The 17,444-nt window shown below is 37.1% G+C and overlaps 1 protein-coding gene across 1 annotated transcript in view; it reads right to left on the reverse strand.

Annotated features, from left to right (window-relative positions):
* Window positions 1-17,444, reverse strand: part of dlgap1b (discs, large (Drosophila) homolog-associated protein 1b) — a 97,158-nt gene that overhangs the window by 58,246 nt on the left and 21,468 nt on the right. The window contains exon 2 of the mRNA XM_088001167.1: window positions 2,956-3,042. The gene's annotated coding sequence lies outside the window, so the exon portion shown is untranslated. The remainder of the gene's footprint in view (window positions 1-2,955; window positions 3,043-17,444) is intronic.

The following is a 17,444-nucleotide window of genomic DNA, read 5'->3' on the forward strand; positions in this document are numbered from 1 at the left end:
GCGAGCTAATTCTGACACGACCACCTGTTTTACCACCTATCAAAATGAATTCTCTGGTTGTCTGCAAAGAGTTTCCTTTGACTTCATGGTCCGGTTATTGTCATGATAGGCGCAACAAATCATGAGACTACATAGCCTCAGGTGTGTGCCATTTTTAAACCGTCGATTGACTCAGTTTGCCTTGTGTTGACATAAATTTGTCACATCTGATTTAATGACAAAACTGAAAAAAAAAAAATTGCATAAGTTTGTTTTGCACACAAGTAAGTAAATATCTAAGAAGGAAGGTTGATATTTGATTTTAAAGGACATCAGTTAGCAGCAAAAATATGTCAGTGCTGTTATAGTTTAAATAACATATTGCAATAATAATGCATTTCGAGCAGAAAAACTATGAGTGTCTGATATGAATAAGCTTCTAGTACCTGGTTATATATGAATCAATTTAATAAAGAACAAAAAAGGATTCAGGGAAAATATCTAAACTTCACACAACCTGCTAGGAAATTTGTTAATTTCCTTTGAGTCTCAAACTAACTTTGGGGTGTTGAAATATATCATCGAGGGGCACAAAATTCACAAATTATTATTTACATGAATGGCAGATTAACATCAAAATTATTTTCATTTAAGTTAAGTAAGATGTTTGACTGTCTTCATGTTGAAAGATTCTCTAGAGAAGTTTAAAAGCCATTTAAACTGCTGACTGGCTTTTTGCATTTGTAACTGAAAAAATGTCAGTCTTAACTGTATACGGTCACATATATAAAAAAATTTGAATGTTTATTTCAATAAATTTTCTTTGTCAGATTAAAAGTACCTTTTCAAAATAAATCTTAAGCAGGTGTTAGACATAATTTACTTTAGAGAGTCCCAACCCCGGGCATATATACAGTTGAAATGTGTCTAGTTGTCACCACCATTTGGCCCACTGCTTTTGCCCTTTTGTACAGCTGTAATCTGGTGCTTTTAGGCAAAAATGACGATAAAGTGCACAGCTCTATGGCATCCATCAACAAGTTGATACAGCAAAACTACTATCCTAGTGTCAGATTATGAAAGTATTAATGTTTTTTTTTTATTTTTTATAAATGTGTCCCTAAATCCTTGGCTCTGCCTTCTGTTTTGCTTTCTGCACAACACTGCAAGAGTGCTAAAGCTTATGCCTGGCAGAGAAAACATGTTCAGCACTTTTACTTGCTATTAGGCATTTTTGAACACTTTGTCCACTTGTAAATCCCACCACCGCCATCTGCTCTGTCACCAGTTATCATTGCACACAAACAGGAAAAATTATTTTACCCAAGCAGCCTCAGAAAACCTTTTATTTTGTCTGTCCTTTGTAGTCCCTCTCATTCCAGAATTGTCCCATGATCTTCATCTCCCTGACAATTTTTTTCCCCAGACCATCAGTCTCAGAGATATCTTTGTGTCTCTCTTTCTCATTTCTGCCGCTGATTGTAACTTGTCAACCTTGACAGACGCGTTTCTACTGAAGATGCACCACAGCTGCACCACAGAAGGTTGATCTCAAAAGGTCAGAGGTGAGTTATGAATGTGTTGACTTAAATTTGATATTGTACATTTCAAATGGTTTATTCACACTACGGTATTGGATTGTTCATGTGTGACACTGTGGCCAAAGCTGTATATAGTGAAGACTGTTGTGCAGCGCCTGATAAAAGTATTTATGCTGTGTAATGTTTTGTTATCATTTTGTCATGTTACAAACATAAATGTTGGTGTATTTTGTTACACTTCTATATGAGAGTTCTACACAAGCTAGTTCATAATGACAAATGGAAAGTCAATTGTATGTGATTTTTTTTGTTTTACTCTAACAAATAAAGATATAAAAAGTCTGTTGGGAATTTTTTTTTTTTATTTTAATCTGAAGACCCTAAATAAAATCCATCCACTTTAGAAGCTTTCGCTATTGAAGTACTTCAAGAGTTCCCCCCGAATGATGAAATTCTTCACCCTGTCTTTAAGAGCAAACTTGGAATAAACTAATTTCAGCAACTTGTCTCAGGCATCTTGGTTTTTCTGTCATGGTCCATATCCAATTGTGGATGATGTTAATTTTCTTTATGCTCCGGCTCAAAGAAAATTAACATGCGACTTGAGTCTGTCTATTCATCTCCTGGTCCATCCTGCCATCTCTCCTGAACAAGACACCAAGGTTCCCGAACTTCTCCCAATGAAGGGGAGACCGACTCCCAACACGGAGGAAGCGATCCACATTTTTTCTAGCAACGAGAAAAACGGGCTGACTCTCATTGCAGATGCTTCACACTCATCTGCGAACCACTCCAGGGAACACTGAAGATCACAGCCTGAGAATGCCAACATAATCTCATCTGCAAAAAAAGGAAAACTGTGTCCCTGAGGTTCTCAAACCAAAGCCCCTCCTTTCCACAATGACACCTTGAGATCCCGTCCGTGAACAGCAGAGACCTCGGGGGCAAGAGGCAGTCCAACATGCACTAACGACAGGCTTGACGTTATGTTAAGAATGCAGACACGGCTCTTTGTTAATTTGGGCCTTGAAAGCATGTCTTGGGGGAAAACGGTCTTCTTCAGAGCCACAAAACACAAGTGGGGATGTTAAAAGTTATTTTTTCCCCCGACGTAGGTGTGTGGATTCTAAAGAATCTTACATTCTTTAGAATGTAAGATTGTTTAAAAGTGTGACTCAAAGAACACAATGTGTGTACTTGTACTTAAGAATTTGAAGAGGCTGATCTGCTGTTTTGTATTTGTGAAAGACTAAAAAAAAAAAAAAAAGTCTACAATTACAAAACGCCTATAGGATTTTTCTCTCAGACTTCAAATTTACAGTTAAAAGGCACAAACACTATGTGAAAAATTTAAGGTATAAATACTTTTGCAATGCACTGTAGGAGTTGTAATAGTCACATAAAAAGCATTCATCCACAATCGCAAGTAACTCACCTGCTTTATTGTTTCATCTTTGGCATCTTTTTTTCCAAGTTTCTCAATTCCGCACTCCTTGCCGTCTGCGTTTCCACATTTCTGCACCTTGAATAGAATAATAATAACAAAAAAAAACAAAACACACACAGTTAGTGGCTAAGGATTCATCACAACACATCAAAACACTCGTAGAAACCCCCACCCCCTTTTGTGGGTGATGTGTTGGTCCATGTGTCATGTGCTCATGCTGTGCTGTTGCTCTCTGCTCTCTTTCCTGCACCCACTTCAGAGTGCACCGCATGCGTTTCATTACTGGAGAAATGCTTGGTGACGAAGCACGGTGTAATTCTTCAAAAGGCATTTTTAAGAATCTGCTATTAAAATGACCTTGAAATGAAAAACTAGAAGAAAAAAAAACACAAATAAAAAAATGGTCTGGATTAATCACGTTAAAATATGTGCATACCTAATTAAGTCCCATTTTGTTTTAGTGGGGAAAAAAAAAAATCTGCGCCAACATGTTGGTTTTGATCCTAAAACCCCCGCCTGCTTGGAAAGCTGCAAACAGAAACGGAAGGAGGGAGGGGATGTGCAGAATTCATTTTAAGCCTATTTGCACTTGCTTAAATCTAGCATGTCAAGTCCTTGAGGTATTCTGAAAGAGAGTGAAAGCCAGCCTTTGTCTCAGTGCAGTGGCTCCTCACCGCTGAAAAGTAGAGCAAGCAGATTGCGTTTACCTTCCACTTCCTATAGCTTCCATCATTGGCCCATCCTCTGGATTTCCTCCTCACACAAATAAAGGTAACGCAAACTAATTTTATCTTTGGAGCAAACAAAACCAAACAAAAGACGAAAGCAATTATATATATATATAAAAACACAAAATTGATGCTTTTAGTAAATTAGGTTGAGCAACAGCAACAATTTCCTGATATTCTGTGAAAGTGGCATTTAGTTCAGCGTGGGGGCACCGAACAGATGGTGGTCTGTCTAACTCACGCCAGGTGCAACTGGGATGGAACAGGTTGCGCGCACATATACACACATACTATCTCACAGGTCAGAGGAAGGTTACTAATACTCCAGTGAGCACCAGAGTTTTTGTTTTTATATGGAGAAGATGAAACAGTAGGTCAAGCAAAGATAGTGTAAAATCCCTAAAAAACAAAACAAAGAACACAAACTTTATTTCATGTAGATAAAAAAGAATCTCATCCATCCATGCATCCAGAGTCACTTAAAAGGCAAGCCCTCTAACATTGGTTACTTGGATTGACGTCACCGACTCATGAAATTTGTGTAAGCCTGATCAGGTACCGCTGCATGTCTTCGCTCACAACGGACGTGACGATGCAAAAGCAGAACTTTTGAAAGCGGAGCTGCAAACACCTCTCAAATTAAGATTAACTGGGTTTATCTTGTTTTTATTTGCAAAGAGGATTATCACCACTTAGCATTAAACCTGACATCTAGTTTAAATGAAGTTGAGTGGAACAGCTTAACACTTTGAGACGCTCATTTTTCTAAGTGCTAATACTGAATATTAAGACGTTTTTGGAGGAGTTTCTGAAAAAAAAAAAACAAGATTTACCTTTCCAATGAACCAATCTGTCACTGAAACATAATAAAACAAAAAGAAGGTTTGGTTGCATCTTCAGCTTTATTTTTTTCCTTTGGTCCAACATTGGAGATTATGAAAAAAAAAATAAAATAAAATCCAGACCGTTTCCATGGTTGATGTTCACACATGCACTGCACAGTGGGAGAGTTTCTGCTGGAGATGCTCTCCACTGGGAGTAGCATCTGTTTAAAGCACCAAGGGGGCAGGGCTTAGTGCTAAAAATACACAGTAGAAATCATTTTTAGCTTTTCCCTTTACTTCACACTATAAGAGAATATGCGGCTCCCTGATATTTCACTAGCTTTTAAATGTATTCTCAATGTCGAAGGGAGATTAAGTAAAGTAGAGGTCAACAGATAGGCGTTAAGATGCAGAAACTCTTCTCACCAGATTATGTTCACCTCACTGCTTTCCCAAAGAGGGGGAAAGGTGACATTTTCTGTCATTGTCTGACAGCTGCTGGGTCTGGAAAACTTTGGAAAACCAAATTTTAATGTAAAGGAACAAGGGTTTCACACTGGCACTACAATGTTTCCCCTACACCACCAGTTTTAGCCGAAATTTTAGGCAGTTTGAAATCAGATGTTCTCCAGCTTTTCTGTGCTCTGAAAGGATTCAAGTGAGGGGATTTTCTGTTCAAAGAAATGCAAACCACATGGCCATCCTATTCAATCACTTTAATCTGTCGTATGACTATGCATGCATATATTGGGTAGAGTCAGAAAAAGTCATCCACATACAATTAGTTGTTAGGGTACTTTCACACCTGATAGTCTGGTAGACTCAGTTCAATTGGGGACCAAAACTGCAGCATTCGTTACATTTTCAGCTGATCCGAATGGCTTTCACACTGCACTGTGTCAAACGATCCAAACTATTTGAAAAACCTGCTCATACTCTCACCTGCAGTGGTACTCCACCAAGAGTCAGTGAAGAAAACAGTACAAAAACATTCAAAGATGACAAGAGCGCAACTTCCTTCTTCACAAAACGCAAACAAAAATGTAGTGGCATCAGATTTTAGCAGTTGTGGGATTTCTATTTTGTCTTCGATCTTCTATTTTCTTCTCATCGCGTTAGACTCGCATGTTTGTTTTGGCTGTATTGACCCAGAGTGCACTGTACTGTAGTTCGCCATAGTGCAATGCATCTACATATGCATTTCACCAAGACCTAGGTTTTTAGCTTGGGAAACTATTTCCTAACCTGAACATTTTGAAACGACATTACAATAAATAAATAAATCTCCTAAGTTAAACATTGAAAATAAATGTCTCCTCTCTTTTTGCCATATTATACTTTCATTAAAATGTAATGTGCCACATATCAGCAAGTAGTTAATACAGCCAACTACCGCATCTAAAATTGAAATCTTCTTAAAAACTGCTTGCGGTGTAAAAGAGTGTACCGCAATAGACTTATTGTCACTTCCTCTCCCTTGAATTATTTTCACAGACTTTTCCGGGGAAAATGTCCATTTCACACACTTTGTGCCAGCATAGATTTAATACATCACCAAAACAAAAGTACAGCAACAGAAAAAAGGAGGAGCAGCAATCTAGAAAATAATACATCAACTTACAGTATAATGAATGAATAAATAACCAGGAGAAAAGCTTAAACAATTACATAAGAACCATTGTTGGCACACTAATAAAATATTTTGAGCGGCAGTTTTAAATTTCTCTCAAACTGTGCTGTGAAAGAAACAGAGACTCCATTATTGCCATAATTACATGTACAGAAACATGCATAATATTACCTCCATTCTATATATATATATATATATATATATATATATATATATATATATATATATATATATATATATATATATACACATTTTTTTTAATTAATATTGAAATTCAGCAGTGGAATTGCAGTGGCAACTTCCCAGTAGATCCTACCTGAAGTCTAAATAATTTATCTGTGTTAAATTATTTAAAACAGAAAATGATTTACCTATCAAAAAAAAAAAAGAAAAACTTGTAGAAAAGGAAGTGGAAACAGAAAAATTGAGGAAATGAATAAATTCTCTTCACAAGGAGAAAAAAATCCATTCTCCTGCTTCAGAGAGATACAGAAATAGCTTTTTCTGTAGTCGTGAATCTCGCAGAGCTCAATCAATGGACTAAGCGATACATAAAAGATGAGGCTGTGTTTGACCTGACCATGGAGGTGGAGGGAGGGGAAGTGAACTGCTGAGCCTGGACTGAAGGAGATGGCAATTTAGACTATCGGGGGATCCTTTGAAGTTCTGGCAGCTGAGGACGAGGTGTGGATCAGCCCGTTTGCCCTGCTGCATTAACCCTCCCCCCCCAAGCTTCAGCTATCCTCGCACGACGTCAGCAGCAGCACCAGCTGGCTGCCAGCCGGCCCAGCGTGAGGCATAATCTCCACTTTTGTGTAGCACAAGTCCATTATACAAAACCAAGATTCAAACTTCAGCAGCAATTATCACTGTGCTTTGTAACATTTTCACAGCAGTATAATTTCACACCTGACAGCGGCAGCGGGCCTCCTGTTGCTGCTCGTTTCTGGACGCAGATTAAATTTGAGGAGCGAGAGCTCGTGACACTCGGATGTTGTTTTGATTCCTTATCAGTAAGCAGGAACACCGAAGTGACAAAAAAAAGAAAAAGAAGATTGATACAGAAAGGTACAAACACACACTGAAATTATGCCTGATAAATTAAAGGAGGACTGTAAAGTAAACTGTGTATAAACAGCCTAAAGACCGATACGTGAAGAGGCTAAACTGTCAACAATCGTCAGTGTGGAAGTGACGACTCAGTCGGATGTTTTCAGTGTCGTGGAGGCATTTAAAAATGAGGTCAAATGGAAATGTGACAGGCTGAAGAAGCTTTTACAAAGGAACCGTATTTTCTACAGACTGTTCACTTTGCCCATTACAAACTAGATGTCAACACACATTACAAACATTACAACATTACAAACACATTACAGCAAAATTGCTCTGTAGCTTTTGAAGAGTCCAATTCTGTTTGCCATACAGGAGCATGGATCAGTCTTTTAAAAATGTCCCCCCCCTCTAAGTGGATACACACAGACACCGAAATAGTAACGTGAGCAACACTTACTTCTAACATGAAAGTCTGAACATGGTTTGCATGTCAACTTCACCATATCCCTTTCACATGCTGTCTTACATTGCCATAGGTCCTAAAATGGTAATGATCTTACTGAATCACAGCCATCCTGGTATGGTAACTGAAAAATAAAGAAGGATTGACCCAGTGCTTTGTTGTCATTTTTTTTTGTTTCCTAAGAGGAAAAACTGAATCAACTTAAATTTGTATTGGCAGATCAGACCTTTACAGAAGTGGGGATCATATACTCACAGCTAAAGTCATGATATTTCCAGCTGTAAAAATAATGTTTAACATTTAACTTTATCACCTCATAAAAAGAAAAAAATAATTTCAAGCTAAGTGACTTAGTCTATTCATATGCAATGTTTACTACTTGTACCATCAGTATAGATCACATAAAAATCAACTATAGAACATATCTCGAAACCCTGAAAGGCAAATGTATTGGAAAGCAATGCATGGAAATAGCAATGATTGTGAGCTTTTAAAATCTCATCTTGCAACAGAAAAAAAAGAAGAAGAAAAAAAAAACAATCCGATTTAGTATACAACCAAATCTCTTTGTGATTAAAGTAGTTCCAGATTTGGAGTAATAAAACAGTAGGTGATTAAACTAACAGACTCATCTGATGCCACAGACTCTCTCAGTCTCAAGTTTTGTTTTCTTTACTCCTGAGGAAGCTCTGAGCTGCTGAAATGCACCTCTAGACCCCTGGGTTACAACAAAACTTAAACACATATCTGCCCGGTCAGTCAAGATTATGTAAGGATGAGTGTTTGACTGTCTAATCTGTGGTGTTTGTGCAAGGACAGTGAGAAGACTACAGCATTTGCAATGGAAATGCAGGGATGATTTGGAGGGCAGAGGGGGGTTGATGGCACCCCACCTGGTTGCTTAGACTTCCAAAGGGCACTTTTAATGAATTCACAGTGGTGCAATGTGAAAACCCCCACACTGGTGACAGGCTCTCATTTATTAAAAAGCAGGTGTTTGGCTCTCCAGTGTGTTTATATATGTACATTTATGTAATGCTTATTCAGATATCGGTGAAGTGAATTCAGCTCTGAGTATTTTCAGGAGAGGATAAAAGAATAATTCTTCGATGTTTTTGTTACTCTCAAAGTTATTTTGAGAGTATCATATCTCTTATCCTTGGAAACAATGGTTTTAGACAAGTGTTTTGTGGTGCAGCTGCAATGATATGACTGATTAACAAGGTCTCCTCTGGTGAAAGACACTACACGCGATTGGTTTCTGGAGTAAAATAGCTTGATTCCAACACAGCATACAAGGCTTTCATCGGTTTGATTCTGATCAAAGATTGCATCCGTCCAAATAACCCCGCTTTTCTCAGAGTCTGGATTGAATCTGTGCATTTCACGCACTGCCATGCGATATTCTTCTTAATGACGAGCTACTAAAACAGTTCATTGTTCCTGCAACAAATTGAAATTTTTGACACCGCTGCCAGTTTACGTTAGATCAGATTAAGAGTTACATTGTTGTTTGCCTAAAGACGGCAGTCGGTGTCTTCAGATATAAACTAAAATCTTGGCAGGGAGAGTGAAAGCATGTAGTGCCGATGCTGTGAAAGGAGAAAATAGAAACATATGGCGCATTATGTCTCACTGTGTGACTGTTACTGAGCCTGTGAATGAAATGAATACCAATGTGATATTTATGGAATCATAAAAGGCAATACAAGAAACATTCTACGTTGTTCTGCTTTCTCCAGACTGACTCAGTGGATGCTGACGGCTGAGAGGATGCTCCCACTATAGCTTCTGAGTGGATCTGTGTAGAGGTGTTCTCATTATAATCATCATTGTAACATTAGGCAGCTTGTTTGAAAGAAAATCTCATTTTCAATCCAAGGTATTGCAGCCAAAGAAATTATACATCAGGAAATTTGCCAACTGCTATTTTCACATTATCATGTATTTGAACAAAATCACAATGCTGAAAAAAATAGATTGTTTATATACCCCTAACCAAGTAATTGTGTTGCTTGTTTTGTATCAGGCATTTTGGGGTATATTAGCCTTACAAATTTTTTAGCTACATTAACAATGTCAACCCACTGGGCAGTTTTAGGTGGGTCAGCAGTAACTATTTGAAGGTTATAGATTTTTTTTTCTACGCTACTGTTAATCTTTAAAATTCCAGGAAGATCTCCCAGACATTCGAGGATTGAAGCTGCAGATCCCAGCCAGTTTTGCGTTTTGCCCAAACAAGGTGTGCTGTTTTTGGCAGGTTGTCGTTATTTTTTGTGGCTTTTTTAATAAGTCGGCGAGTAACTTTTTTGTGTGTGTTTGTGATTTGATTTGTGATTTAATGATTTATTTCTTACTCCCTGAAGCAGAAACAACATTTACATTGTAAGGTGTTGTAAATGGAATAGATAACGGCCAGAAGGGATGTAAAGAATCACCGAGTATTGTTGACATGCTTTCTTACCCTCTTTTGATTGTTCAGTGTCTACAACAACAGATTTAATGTGCATACTCTGCATAATTCCTTATCATCAAGTCACATTTCAAAACAGCTCCACTGTATGTTGTGAATTATTGAAAAATTGACTGAGTTCTGACTCACTGGTTCACCAAGGCATAAAATTAAATTGAAAAAATAAAAATAAAAAGAAGATACAGGGGCGTATAAGACAATAAAATTAAAGTCCAATAAAAATGGAGCTAATCAAAAGGTTATAAGGGGAGATCTGTCCAATCTGCCAACTTATAAGTCTGTGTGCCCTCAACCTGAACACCAAGGGCAACAAAATTCCACTTTGTGATAATGTCAAATACACAAAAAAATCTAAACAGAAGGAATAACGATTTAAACTTTGAGCTTAATTTCTGAAGGGCAAAAACAGATGGTGCATTTGCCTCTCATCTCCACACGTACCCCGATTTAAAATTCTGGAATAGCTGGACTTTCTTCCCATCTTTACTCTCTTGCCTCAAGAGAAGAACTCGTTTGATCTTTTCTTTCTAACTCCATTGCCCTCAACTGCCCAGAAAGGGTTGGTGTAACCACAAGCCAACTTTTCAGAACCTGCTGGGTAGTAGTGTTACTATAATACAACACACGCTCACGCACGCGAGTAGAAAAGTGTGTGCCTTGCTGCAGCAGATCAAGCAATAGTCAGCACTAGTGATTTCATGCAAATTTTAAAAGTTGCCCTAGGCTGTAAATGATTGGCATGAGCTGTTGGAAAGGGGAGCATGCAAATAGCAGTGGAAGAGAAGGGTGTGCTCAGTGATTAAGTGGAAACACAAACTGGGGACTCTAATCAGACCAAATCAATGTGGACTAATCCCGTACCAATTAAGAAACTGTGGTTGAATGCCCCGGACATAATTCAATTTCTTTTTGAGCTCCTGGTGTGAATGGATTGATTGAAACCTCTGGATGCAAGCCAGCTCAATAAAAGAAGCAAGAGCTCCCTCCACCCCTTCTGCAGACAAATCTGATGGTATTCAGGCTTATTCTGACAGCAGGTCAGACGTCAAGTGTTTATCTCCGGTCCATAGCTCAATGCTCAGCAGCTTTCTGATAAGATGAAAAATACAATTTATACGGTGGAAAAAGGGAAGAGTAATGACGAAGAAGACGGTGGCAAAGTGATGACATTTTTCCTCAGCCTGATTAGCGTCTTTTGTCATTTTTCTCTTTTATCTGTCTGTGGTATCCTCTCTCTTTCTTCCGTTCTCAACCAAAACCTTTTACTGATTATTAATAAATAAATAAATAAATAAATCTTTGCACAGATGCATTTTCTGCTTCTCTGTCATGAGTAGACCATCAAAAGGTGAATTATATTTCTGACAGAGAGACACAAACAAGGCTCAGGATGGAGACTTTGCCTAGAGCTAGAGACTGAAAGAAGAAGGAAGCAACAAAGAGAGAAGTACATTTATTGAAATAAACTACTTGGTTCTAAAAATCTTCTAACAATATGTGATGGTTGAAATTTATTCTGGCACCAGGTTACAAATCACAATGTCGGCTACATTTAAATGAATATGTTCTGAACTTGAAATAACTGTAGAGGACTGAAGGCCTTGTTAAAAATAACATCAAAATATTCAGGAAAAACATCAGATTTGTGTTTTTGTAGAATTGTGTAGCAAATTACATCTTGGTGGTTGATTGTTTTAAATTTTGCTTTAACATCTTTTTTTTTTTCTAAACTGATGTTTTAATAATACTATAGAGTTTCTTTGAATATATTTCAAGTTTTAAGACAATTTTTCTGAATTCGGTTTCTTTATGTTACGTGAAGCACTTTGAAATGGCCTTGCCATGCTTTTGAGCCTGTGGCTGAGTAAATTATTTGTCATTTGCAACACTACGGAACGGAGGGGAAACTGATGCATAGAAGATTATTTGAGTGCGGTGCCTATCCTCAGCCACACCATGTACTTTTCGGCAAATACAGAACAGCTCTTCAAATAAACGAAATGAAGACATTCTATTGCAAGCCTTATTCAAACATCAATAACATGAATGACTTTCACAACAGGTTGCTTCAGAGTACATCCAAAAATAAATGTGGTTCTCAGAGATGCACACCACTGGGCTCCGTTAGAACAGCTTGTTCTGAAAATCGTACTGACTGAGATATTAAAGATTAATAATATGAAATACTCCATAAGGAAAGATTTCTGCCAGACTTTCTTGCTTTGAAACACTCATTTGGTTCTGTTTTTTTAGTAGGCGGATGCCCACAAAGACAGGAAGAGGACACCTCCCACTGTGAGTGTTAGACTTAGAAAAATAGTCAAATCGAAGAGGGGAGTGTTAGAGTTGCAATCATGGCCTGCATGCAATATTGCTGAGATCAGAATAGAGAGTGTGATAACTTGTGTTAAGGCTGCCTTAATCTGATAGACCTGCAGGTTTGGGTCAACTTCATATTAATGATTGTTGTAGGATACTAGTGTGGACTACAACTTACATATTTGCATCACGCAAAGTCTAGAAAATATATAAATCTTTATATATATATATATATATATATATATATATATATATATATATATATATATATATATATATTACTCCTACAACTGAGGCAAACAACTTTATCAGCACAAAAGGAAATGGCTGATATGTAGATTCTACCAACAGATACAAAGCTGTCTTACTGCTCCCACTGGCATTCCCACAGCTCTTTTAGTCAGGACCCCCAGGCCAGCCCCTCCTCTTTCAATGACAGAATACAACCCAAAAAAGGTGCACGTCAGCAATATTCTTTCTGTTGCTTAGACAGAATGCTGAAGAAGGGTTACAATGCTGCTATGAGCACAGAAATAGCTTCGCTCTATAACGGGAAGGGAGCAATGATAAATCTGTCCAAGTCCGAAGGGCTTACTATAGTATGTGTTGTGTCAGAAGCAACTGAATCCAACTAAAGCTAAAAAGAAAAAAATGCATGAACCAGAGACTCCAGACTTGACTTGGGGTCTTCATCTCACCAAATCTGTGTGAAAGGCTGCTAAGTGAGGATTATTTAAGTAAATGATTATAATTGTCCACTCCAAATTATTGGAGACTATACAAACGACTGGTTGTCATGGTAATTTTCTGCAAAGTACACAAGGGTTGTTCGCAGTGTTTCTTCTCAGTAAATAGAGTAAAAAGGCAGCTGTCAAGTTAATCTTTTTTCATGTAATGCTACCACTACGCCTGCATTTACATTAAGAAAGCCACAGATTCCCAGCTCTGAAAGAAATGTAAATAGTTAAATAGCTGTTTAAATTATTAAAGGAGGGAATTTGTTGACTATGACATATACAGGTTTCTCACCTGACTGTTTATGCTTATTGTGCATTATGATATCCTCATGGATATCCCTGAAACTAAACCTTTGCATACCTGATACATCAATTTCAGGACTATATGCACAAATATTTACTTTTAATAAACATCTTTTCAGTCTGAAAGGGATTTTTCCAGCTCTTTTGAAGACACTCACTGGCAGAAGGAAAAACATGTCAATTTCTTAGCTACAGTTCTCAATTCTCAATCGAAAGATAAGGGGAACATGCAGAATCCATCACTAACCACATTTAACCCATACAGAAAGAGAAAATTGTGTTTCGCGGAGCAATAAATATGGATCTGAAAGAGCATAAACTGTCACTTGAGTAGGTTTACTGTAAAACAGATGAGTTGTGCAGTTTAGGTGGGTTTTTCACACAACTACTCTAAATGCTTTATTTTGGTTTTTATGTTTTGGATATACTCAAACACTCACAACATAAGTGAACATGATTGAAAATGAACTAACTGAAACAGCTCTGACGGGCCTTGACTTGTCCAACAAAACGCTCCCATTTCCTTTTTCTCGTATAGATAATTCAATGACATTTTAATTGTTTAAAATCGATGGGTTAGTTTTCTTCTAACTTAGGCAGTGACAAAATGTTAGAATCCAATATGTCTAGGAAATGCAAGGAACCTTGCTTTAGATTGACAAGTAAAGACATTTAAGGAGCTCAGGAAGTCTCAATTCCTGCCATTTTCAGACATTTCCATACAACTCAGAGACACTGCTTGAAACCCTTAAATCTCAGTTTTCTCTTTGAGAATCTTTTTATGTGTGAGTGAGAAACAGCTGCATTGTGATTGAAAGATAGAACTAGTGTGTCTGCCAACAAATCAGACCTATCTGTTCTGTGTATAAGTATTAATTTTGCCTGCAAATCTGGATAGCCTGGTTTAAAAAAAACAGGCTATCCTGGTTTCGTTTCCTTATTTTGGAAACTCTGCAACAAACAGGTCCAGCAGTGAAACAGTGTAAGAAGACTCTGCACTAGTAAACAGACAAATATCAGTGTAAGAAATATCCACTCATAACAAAATAAAAAAATCTGTGAAAAACTGATGGTTGTAACTGACATGAGCCTAAGTAGTTAAAGAAAAAATTAGTTGTAAGGCCTTTGGTCCAACCTAAAACCCAATTTGTGTCTATGACAGATGGAAGTCTGGTCAACCTTTTTGAGGTACATGGTCATAATTGTACTTTAAGATGTGATGAAGTGACTCATAATTGAAGGCGTAAGCTCTTTGAAGAACATTACAAGGTAATTTACTGTAGAAAATCAAGAATAAATAATTTTACACAACTAAAGTTACCTCCAACTACATCTATCAACAAATAGGACGCAAAATGAATGTATAAAGGAATATCTATAGAATAGAATAGAATACATCTTTACTACCCACTAGAGTGGAAACCTGGCATTGGCTCTCAAGCATATAAGAGAAATTCTCAAAAAAAAAAAAAAACTGCTGAAATTTTGATCAATACCAATGATGACCTTATAGCAGATTCAAATCTTAAAAAACAAAAATACTTGTTGAGGATTGGCAGCATTGACTCTGCTGTCACACTTAAACATGTCCCCTGGCTGTCAGCATAAGCCAATTTTATCTAATTGCAGCAGCGAGATGACCGCAAACACACAGCTTCAGGCCCGTCAGGACAGCTTCTCCCTCTCTCGAGATTGTCAAATCTGCTGCTTCAGAAACTAAAAAGGAGGCATTTGTTGTTTACATATAAAACAAATATAGTTCAAACTCACAATCCATCCTTGAAAGAAGGGTGAGACAAAAACAGAAATAGAAGATGACACAAATTAAGATTAAGCTGTGTTATGTACTTTTCTATTAACATTTGTAAAAACAAACACTTTTGATTTGTATGAGGATAAAATGTAGCACATGTCAAAATGGTCCTTACAATTATTGCTAATGTTATTTTCTAAGTGCAGAATTAAGTTTAGTTTGTATAGGTAAACAAAATATACCTATAATGGTGAAGTAATTATACTGATGTTACCTTGATGTTGAAGGTTTAAGTCCAAGAAGGCAACACCCAACTTTTAGGAACCAGTTTTCATTTCGTAAGTATTAGTTTTTCTGAAATTTTCCAGAGCATGAAAATATTTTTCATTATTACACAAAAGGTTTTAATAGAACCATACTAAAAAATTTTTTACCAAATACCAAATGTTATATAAAGAAGCTGTGTGTTAAAACCATGTGTTGGCCACGTTATTCCATATTTAATGTGCATTGACATTTTTTGTGAACTGTTGTTTTGAAGGAAGATCGTCTTGGGATCTTTCTGCATTTTCTCCACATTCATGTGAGGATTCTGAACAGGGTTCTGTTCAGGTACTCCAGCTTCCTCATGCAGTTCAAAAACATGCACTTTAGGCTAATTTGTCTCTCTAAGTTGCCCTTAGATACAAGTAATTAGATGCATTATTGTTTGTCCTATGTGTCTCTATTACTCTGTGATGGGCTGGCAAACCATTCAAAATATAAAACCGTCTCTTGCTGAATGGATGGCCACAAATTCCAGATACAACAGTTGTGATGTGCTGTAGTTGGGAAACCAGATCATATTTAAAATCATCCAGTAAACATCATCATGAAAAATGTTCTGACCTGTTTTTCAAATTAAGTTTTAAAGCATTATGTTGTTGTTTACCTTAATAAAGACTTTTTCTTAAACAGATTAATTTATAATCAACAACAAAATAATGTACATGACATTTGATGCAGAAAAAAGGGAAATTAATTAAAAGATCAAGACAACAAAACTGAATCGAAACTATATGGCTCATCATTACATTGACATATATCAACAGATACGAAAACCTAAAGACAGATCATTTTGTGTAGAATATAAAAAAGCCTGCAGAAGGAGCATCTTCCCATCCATCTTGTTGACACCTACAGGCTATGCAAGACAATCCCCCAGAAGTAGACAGTACATGGTCATTAAATCTGTGTGTAACACTGTGTGTAACCATGGACAAGTTGTCTGAGTTACAACATTAACGCAGCAGAGTATGACATTTATGCAAGAAGAGGGCTTGATTATTAGAACAAAACAAGGTTGAAATCTCCTCACCAGACAAGTCCATGTTTAAGTGGCTATGTGGGAATATCTCTGGGACATAAGAAGCTAGTTTCCATGCAAAACTAAATCAGGTTTATGATAATAAATTCAGGGAATGACATGCATGTAAAACAGGATTTTAATAGCAACATAAATGCGTAAAAAAATGTGACAGCACAGGATTACAGTGTAAACATTATAGCACACAACATATGTTTTAATATGTTGGAGGGGCTTTGCTTTGAAAGAAATCCAAACGCAAAGCTGGATCAGGCATTTTATTATCCAGAAAACATGTGTTTTGCCTCAGAAAGGCTCTCCACGCTGGTCGTAGAGGAGTCTTGATCGCTCCCTCTCCTAATCTTAAGTGAAGGTAGTAGGGATATCAGAGGGAAATTTAAGGGGATTACACAAGCTGAACAAAACGAGGCTTAGTCAGAAAACTAGAAGATCTGCTGCGTGCACAAGGACATGTAACACACAAGAAATTCCCGTGTGAGAAAAGTAAATGAATCATATTTTCTGCAAAGTGGAATATGTGTAATACGAGCTCTTGGCTTTATGTTCTACTTTGACACAGCAGAGGAGGGGTGAAGTTATTTTAGAGGAACTTGACTGTAAATGCTTGCACCCATTATGGATGATCTTTAATAGAAAAAATAAAAAAAAAAGAGTAAAGCAGTGAGTTAACCGTTTGCATTATTGATCAACTATTGTAAGAGTTGAAGCATTAGAAAAGAAAAACATACACTGGATTACATTGAAACAACAAGAAGAAAAACCCTATGTGAGATATTATAATATTTTAAAAACAATAGTTCTTTGCCAAGCTTCACTATAGATTTGGGC

The sequence above is a fragment of the Poecilia mexicana genome, unplaced genomic scaffold (assembly GCF_051168715.1).
Source record: "Poecilia mexicana isolate PSO_F unplaced genomic scaffold, ASM5116871v1 scaffold_20, whole genome shotgun sequence".
Taxonomy (NCBI): Eukaryota; Metazoa; Chordata; class Actinopteri; order Cyprinodontiformes; family Poeciliidae; genus Poecilia; species Poecilia mexicana.